Below are 9,010 nucleotides of genomic sequence, written 5' to 3' on the forward strand. Positions count from 1 at the left end.
AAGGGCAGACATAGAAGGAAAACAAGTAGGTGTTAAGGTTCACTTAAATGTTTGGCCACACCAAGGTGCATAGAGTGCTTGTGCTTGGTTTGAACCGTCTTTCTGTGCAGCCTTTTAAAAGATGCTCTTTCCAAATTAGTACATTTTTTTTTATTCAGATCAGATGCATTCCCCACTTTAAAGGGAACCTGTCAGCCCCTGGGACGTAACATACCTATCACACAATACACTAGTCTGTGACCTTCTACGCAGGCGAAGGTGAGTCACGGAGACTTGTGGGAGGTAGGATCGTGGAGGGATTTCAACGCTCAGGCACGAGATTATAGCGCTGCAACAGGACATTGTGACGTGCAGGGGAGGGGGGTACTATGATAATAAAGAGAGGAGGCGGGGATTCCTTACGGGCCAGGGGCCTGGAGCAATCATTACCATAAAGACATAATATAAGATTTCAAAACGTCAAAACTTTTAATATGAGGCATACAGTTTTGAATAGATTTACATTTCTATCACCTGTATTCCCATATAAACAGGTTAGTTACGTCCCAGGGAGTGACAGATTCCCTTTAAAAAAAACAGGCTATATGCAGCATGCTGAAGAAGTAGTCCTCTTTATTGTATGCATGTGCATAGGAGTCATCTCTATTCAAAATCATGCAGGCTACTGCATAGTTGGAGACTCAGGCTGGATTCATTAATTTCTGTTTCACGGTCCAAATACAAACTACAATGTACAGACTATTCCTAGGAGTCTGTCGAGTTTAGGTCAGGAGACCTGCAGCTGGTCCATGCATGGCTGGCCTTAGCTATGTGCAACCTGTGCGATCGCCAGAGTACAGCCAGGGCGACAGTGATTCAGGTGAAAGTTACTCGTCTGCACTCATCCCTGCACCTCCACTGCTGTGATCCCTGCCTCTCAGGCCTGTGAGTTACTTTCCCTCACTGTGGGGAACAGAGGCTGGGCGCCCTGCAGAGAAGAGGATGCATTGCATCCTCCTCTGTCAGTGAGCAGAGCCGTCACTATTGTCGGCTCAGGAGGGGGAGGGGCTGAAGTCATAGAACTTTGGAGAGCAGAGCTCAGCAGGGACAGGAGGCCGTAATCTGCCAGGCATGACAGGTCTAACATTGGAGGTGAGACAATGTATGTGTGTGTGTCTGTGTTATTCTATGTGTCTGTGTTATTCTATGTGTATGGGTGTGCGTGTGTGTGTTTTTCTATGTGTATTTCTATGTGTGAGTGTGTGGATTTATGGTAGCATGTAATGGGCAGAACAACATGTAATATGTGTAAACAATAGTCCTTAACCCCTTAACGACCACTGATACATCTTTTTACGGAGGTCATTAAGGGACCTTAATCACAGCACCGAGGATTAAGTGTATAGTGCCCCACCATCAGGCGAAAATCCCACACATGACAGCTGTATATGACAACTGACACGCTGCGGCATTGGCCCCGACCGGTTTTGGAATGGATCGGAGCTGATAACTCTTTAAATGTTGCTGTCAATCACGATAGCAGCATCTACAGTTGAAACCAGAAGTTTACATACACTGTATAAAAAAGACACATATGCATGTTTTTCTCAATATCTGACATGAAATCAGAATAAATCTTTCCCGTTTTAGATCAATTAGGATTACCATAATTTTTAATATTTGCCAAATTCCAGAATAATGAGAGAGAGAGAATGTTTTAAGGCATTTTTATTGTTTACTGTAAAGTCAAAAGTTTTCATACATTTCATTAGTATTTTGTACCATTGCCCTTAAACTGAATTACTTGGGTTAAACGTTTGGGATATCCTTCCACAAGCTTCTCCCAATAGTTGGTCAGAATTTGGGCCCATTCCTCCTGACAAAAATGTTGTGACTGATCCAGGTTTGTAGGTCGCCTTATCGCACCTGCCTTTTCAGCTTTGCCCATACATTTTCAATAGGATTTAGATCAGGGATTTGTGATGGCCACTCCAAAACATTGACTTTGTTATCCTTAAGCCACTTTGTTACCATTTTGGCAGCATGCTGAGGACCATTGTCCATTTGGAAGACTCATTTCTGCCCAAGTTTTAACTTCCTCAGTGATGTGTTGAGATGTTGCTTCAGTATTGCCACATAATCTTCTTTTCTCATGTTGCCATCTATTTTGTGAAGTGCACCAGTCCCTCCTGCAGCAAAACAACCCCACAACATTATGCTGCCACCCCCGTGTTTCACAGTTGGGATGGTGTTCTTAGGCTTCCAAGATTCTCCCTTTTTCCTCCAAACATGACGATGGTCATTATGTCCAAAAAGTCCAATTTTAGTTTCATCAGACCACAGGACATGTCTCCAAAAATTAAGGTCTTTGCTCCTTTGTGCATTTGCAAACATTAATCTGGCTTTTTTATGTTTCTTTTGGAGTAATGACTTCTTCCTGGCAGAGTGGCCTTTCAGCCCATGTTGATATAGTACTGTGGAAATTGACACAATCTTACCAGCTTCCGCCATCATCTTCACAAGGTCTTTTGCTTTTGTCCTTGGGTTGATATGCACATATTGGACCAAAGCACATTCATCTCTGGGACACAGAACCCGTCTCCTTCCTGAGCGGTATGATGGCTGGACATTCCCATCTTGTTTGTAATTGTTTGTACAGATGAACGAGGCACCTTCAGGTATCTTGAAATTGTACCCAAGGATGAGCCAGACTTGTGCAAGTCCACAATTCTCTTCCTGATATCTTGGCTGATTTCTTTAGACTTTGACATGATGCTACACAAGGAAGCAGTGTGTTTCAGGTGTGCATTAAAATACATCCACAGGTGTGTCTCTAATTAACTCAGATGTTGCCCAAAAAAACTATCAGAAGCTTCCAAACACATGACATCATCATATTGCCAGTTTTAGTTCCAGATATAAACCGGTTCTGTGTCATTGAGACAGTGACAGGTCTCTGACATCAGCAGGGTGAGTGCACATGTGAGCTCCTCTCGTGCAGTGTGTGGTGACATCAGCAGAGCTCCCTCTGGAAGTTGTGTAGTTGTGTGAGCGGCAGAGAGCAGCACTCCGCTCCATCTGCGTCCGTCCTGCACATAGCGGTCCCGGGCACTCTCCTGCCGCTGCAAGCGCGGACTTGGGCGCATTATCCCAGCGGTACGATGGCTGCTCAGTGCGACTCCATGAGCGGATACATGAACCAAACCCAGGCTCCAACAGCGAGAGAAGCACCGACTCCCCGCTCCCCGGCTCCGAGGACGACTCTCCCGCCCTCCCACGACACGGAGTAGGGAGAGGAGAGGTTCCAAGTGGATAGGAAGAAGCTGGAGACCATGTTACAATCAGCAGCAGAAGGAAAAGGAAAAGCAGTGAAGATTTCTTTCAAAAGATTATGGAAGAAACAAATACGCAGATCGCTTGGCCATCTAAACTGAAGATAGGAGCGAAGTCAAAGAAAGACCCACATATAAAAGTTTCTGGTAAGATGGAAAATGTGAAGGAAGCCAAAGAGAGGATAATGTCTTTATTAAATACAGAGAGTAACAGAGTTACTTTAAAAATGGACGTCTCTCATACTGAGCACTCGCATGTTATCGGTAAAGGTGGGAACAAAATCAAGAAGGTAATGGAGGAAACCGGCTGCCACATACATTTTCCTGATTCAAACCGGAACAATCAAGCTGAGAAAAGTAACCAGGTATCAATTGCTGGGCAGCCTGCTGAAGTTGAATCTGCAAGAGTAAGAATAAGAGAGCTGCTGCCGTTGGTGTTAATGTTTGATTTGCCCATAGCGCGGATTCTGCAGCCAATTCCTGATCCGAACTCGCCCACAATCCAGCACATTTCCCAAACCTACAACATAACAGTTTCATTCAAGCAGCGCTCAAGAGTCTACGGTGCTACTATGATTGTAAGGGGGTCGCAGAATAACACCAGCGCTGTTAAGGAAGGTACTGCACTATTGTTGGAACATCTTGCTGGTAGCCTTGCCAATGCTATACCTGTCAGCACACAATTGGATATAGCTGTACAACATCACCTCTTTATGATGGGCCGAAACAGTGGCAATATCAAGCACATCATGCAATGAGCCGGTGCTCAGATCCACTTCTCAGATCCGAATAATCCTCTGAAGAAGTCCACAGTCTACCTCTAAGGCACGATCGAGTCAGTCTGCTTGGCCAAACAATATCTCATGGGCTGTCTCCCACTAGTTCTAATGTTTGACATGAAAGAAGAGATTGAGGTAGAGCCACAGTACATAATACAACTCATGGAGCAGTTAGATGTGTTCATCAGCGTAAAACCAAAGCCTAAGCAGCCAAGTAAATCAGTGATTATAAAAAGCGTGGAAAGAAATGCCTTAAATATGTACGAAGCCCAAAAGTGCCTTCTTGGACTTGACAGCAGTGGAGTGGCCATTACAAGCCAGTCTCCATTATCTTGCCCAATGCCTTATCACGGACTGGATATACTGACAGCAGGTTTGGGACTTACTGGATTAGTCTCCTGAACCCCAGTGCTCTATCGATTAACTCCTTTACAGCCCAAAATACTCTGCTGAATGCCCTTAACAGTTTGGTCAGTCCTCTACACAGCCCCAGTTCTGCTGCACCAAGTCCAACGCTGTCAGCAACGTCACTAGCGAACACAACCAGCGCTGCAGGGTTTTCTGCTATACCACACATGATGGTACCATCAGCTGCACAAGCCACGTTAACTCGCTTTCTTCTATCTGGGGTGCCCAACTATGGACAAAATACCCCATCCCCACCACTCGGACTGACCCCAGTTGATGTCCACATGAATGGATTGCACTCTGATTGCAAGAAAGTGGCATCAGCATTAAATGGTCATGTGAAATTGTCAAGCATGAAATACGGCACATTATCTGCATCATCTCTAGGAGACAAGGTGATGAACTCACACCTACCTGAATCATCTAGACCAGGGGTCCTCAAACTACGGCCCGCGGGCCACATGCGGCCCGCGGGGGATTTTTATCCGGCCCGCCGGGCTGTGGGCAGAGGGGAGCGGTGCCAGCGCCCACCCTTCTCCCCCGCTTGCTCAGGGCCCCGGCAGGCGGATACTTACCTCTCCCCGTGCCTTCGCAGATCCTCTGTCTTCCTGGTCTGCGCTCCCTGTGACGACTCAGGTCAGAGGGTGCGGTGACGTCTTTACACTGCGCCCTCCTCTGAGCCATCACAGGCATCGCAGAGAGGGACGACGACGACGCGACGCTGGAGTCCGGACCTGAGCAGCGGCAGCAGGCAAGGAGGGAGGTGAGTATTGGATTTATTTTTTTTTTAATGTATGGAGGCATGGGACATAATATTAGGGGTGACGTCCTGCATGTGGCATTATATGGGGGGGTGACATCCTGAATGGGGCATTATATGGGGGAGTGACATGCTGCATGGGGCATTATATGGGGGGTGACATCCAGCATGGGGCATTATATGGGGGGGGGTGACATCCTGAATGGGGCATTATATGGGGGGGTGACATCCTGAATGGGGCATTATAAAGACAAGGGAGTGATATCCTGCATGGGTCATTATATGGGGGGGGGTGACATCCTGAATGGGGCATTATATGGGGGGCGTAACATCCTGAATGGGGCATTATAAAGACAGGGGAGTGATATCTTGCACGGGGCATTATATGGTGGGAGAGAGGGAAATCCTGCATGGGGCATAATAAGGGGGGAACAGCCTGCATAGGGCATTATAAGGGGGAAACAGCCTGCCTATTGGGGACATTTACTTGACTATTGGGGATATTTACCTGCCTATTGGGGACCTATGCTGCCTATTTGGGACATTTACCTGCCTATTTGGGACATTTACCTGCCTATTGGGGACCTATGCTGCCTATTGGGAACATTTACCTGCCTATTGGGGACATTTACTTGCCTATTAGGAACCTATGCTGCCTATTGGGGATATTTACCTGTCTATTGGGGACCTATGCTGCCTATTTGGGACATTTACCTGCCTATTTGGGACATTTACCTGCCTATTGGGGACCTATGCAGCCTATTGGGAACATTTACCTGCCTATTGGGAACATTTACTTGCCTATTAGGAACCTATGCTGCCTATTGGGGATATTTACCTGCCTATTGGGGACCTATGCTGCCTATTGGGGACATTTACCTGCCTATTGGGGACATTTACCTGCCTATTGGGGACCTATGCTGCCTATTGGGGACATTTACCTGCCTATTGGGGATATTTACCTGCCTATTGAGGACCTATGCTGCCTATTGGGGACATTTACCTGCCTATTGAGGACCTATGCTGCCTATTGGGTACAGTTACCTACCTATTGAAATACCGGTTGATTTAACTTTACTTGTTCTTCATTTTAAATATTGTATTTGTTCCTGTATTGTTTTTTTTTACTACAAAATAAGATATGTGCAGTGTGCATAGTAATTTGTTCATAGTTTTTTAAAAAAACTATATTCCGGCCCTCCAATGGTCTGAGGGACCGTGAACTGGCCCCCTGTTTAAAAAGTTTGAGGACCCCTGATCTTGGACAGTCAAGCAACCGAAGCCCCCCTGACCAAACAAGTCCAAAGTCTGATTCAGAAGGGTGTAATGATGCATTTGTGGAGGGATATTACAATTTAGGGTAAGCGGTCATAGGCCCTTTGGTCCATTATTCTGATACTTAAACATTTGCTGATGGTGGCCCTGGGAGTTCGTATTTTAGTGGCACACTGTGTGCTTATACTCTCATCACTTGCCCTATATAGATTACCTGGGTCAACCTGTTACCACTAGCCTAAATCGCTCTGCTTTTCCCGGCCTATACCTTGCATAGAGCTATGTACAACTATGTACAATTTCTGACTGGTTTTCCCCTGGGGGGGGGGGGGGGTTCCTGACACTGGCCCCTATGCACACTGTTTGGCTATGTGCCCACGATGCGGAAATGAAGCAGCATTTCTGTATCTCCCTGGCAGAAAAAACGCATGCAGATTGTGCATGCGTTTGTCCTGCACAATACATGCGGAATACATGCGGATTCACATGCGTACCCACATGGGTTAACGCATGTGTTTCCGCATGTGGACTGACAAGCACTTTCCAGGCGATAGCATCACTTGGAAAGTGCTTGACAACTAGGTCACACTATATAAATCCATGCAGACGGCATGGATTTATATAGTGTGACCGTAAAAATAAAAAAATAAAGCTATACTTACCTCCGATGCCGCCGCGTGTGCTGTCGCGCTCCTTCCTGGTTCCTTCCTGGCTTGCCGGCATCTCGCGAAACAGCCTGCGGTCACATGACTGCGACGTCATCTCAGGTCCTGGAAGGAGAAGCGCTGCAGGGGCCGCCAGACAGGTGAATATAAACTTTATTTTTTATTTTATTCTTTTTTTTACAGGTACAATGGTACCCAGGTCTGGATGAGAGTCTTCTCTCCTCCAGAACTGGGTACCATCCGCCCATAGAGACGCATATTATCCGCTGGTACAAATGTACAGACACGGATTCTATGCGTCTCAATGCAAGTCAATGGCGGCGCTTCCGCAAAATTAATGAACATGCTGCGGATTTATGAGCGCTGCAGAAACGCTGCGGAAAAATCCGCAGCATGTGCATTGACATTGTGGAATGCCATTGGGGACCATGGGGTGCGGATTACCATGCGTTTTTGAAACGCATGAAAAACGCATCGTGTGCATGCAGCCTTTTTATCTATATTGTCTATTTGCTATTATGTATACATGTGTATTTAATAAAGATTTTGTCATATTTTTGCATAAGAAACTCCTAGTTTCTCTGTTTTTTTTCCAGGTCTCTGGCACTGCAGTACCCAAGTACTGCAATGGCTGAGATCAATGATCAAAGTAAAAAATGGGACTAAGTGAAAAATTAAAAAAAAGTTAAAATATGTTAAAAAAAATACAAAAAAAGTGCACAAAAAAATCACGAAAACCAGTTTTGCTTTTAAAAGCGCAGCCTTTGTGTTAAAAAGAAAATACACAAAAAAAGTACATATAATTAATATCGCCGTGTCCAGAACGACTCAAACTATAAATATGTCACATTATTTATACTGTACGATGAACACCATAAAAACATGACAAAAATGTTGCTTTTTCATCAAACTGACACACAAAAAATTTAATAAAAGGGGATCAAAAAGTAATATTTAAAAAAATATGGTATAAATGAAAAGGCCAAATTGTCCCTCAAAAAAAGCTGTGGCTCATCCATTAAAAAAAAATAAAAAAAAGTTACAGCTTTCACAATATGGCAATTCAAAAACAAATTAATTTTTGTAAAATTTTGTTTTAGTCTGTAAAAGTAGCAAAGCATAAAAAAAATAATAATCTGGTATTGCTGTAATTGTACTGACCCGAAGAATAAATCGGTCTTATCACTTTTACCGCACAGTGAAACGCGCAAAAAATATATATAAAAATAATAACTGAACTGCTGTTTTTTGTTCATTCTGTGTCTGAAAAATCAAAATAAAAAGCGATCAAAAAATGTTATATACCCCAAAATGGTACCAAAAAAATCTTCACTCAAACATAAAATAAACCCTCATACAAATCTTTTTACTAAAAAATAAAAAAGTTACAGCTCTCAGAATGTGGTGACAAAAAAAAGTATTTTTTATAAACAAGTATTTTTACTGTGTGATAGTAGGAAAACATAAAAAAATCTGGTATCGCTGTAAGTGCCCTGACCCGAAGAATAAAGTCGTGTGATCACTTATAGCACACGGTGAACTGTGCAAAAATAACAATAAGAACTATTTTTGTAGCGCTGTCTATTTGTTCATTCTACTTCCCAAAAATAGTAATAAAGCTCAGTTTATATTTATCCTGTGCTCTCCGCTGAGCGCATTCGTTGGGGTTTCCGTTTAAATCCCAAAAATCGCGATTCAGACAAACCCCCTGACAGAACCGCTCACTATAATAAGGTAGATGGAATCACTTTGGGCTCTGTCTGATCTCTGTTTTCATCGTGTCCCATCATTTTAGGAGTCTTTTTAGGGCAC

At 44.2% G+C, this 9,010-nt stretch overlaps 1 pseudogene; it reads left to right on the plus strand.

Annotated features, from left to right (window-relative positions):
• Positions 1 to 3,140: 3,140 nt before the first annotated feature.
• Positions 3,141 to 7,864, plus strand: LOC141262256 (protein bicaudal C homolog 1-B-like; annotated as a pseudogene).
• Positions 7,865 to 9,010: the final 1,146 nt, after the last annotated feature.

The sequence above is a fragment of the Phyllobates terribilis genome, unplaced genomic scaffold (genome assembly GCF_046119375.1).
Source record: "Phyllobates terribilis strain yellow unplaced genomic scaffold, ASM4611937v1 Scaffold_1__5_contigs__length_1240528914, whole genome shotgun sequence".
Classification (NCBI taxonomy): Eukaryota; Metazoa; Chordata; class Amphibia; order Anura; family Dendrobatidae; genus Phyllobates; species Phyllobates terribilis.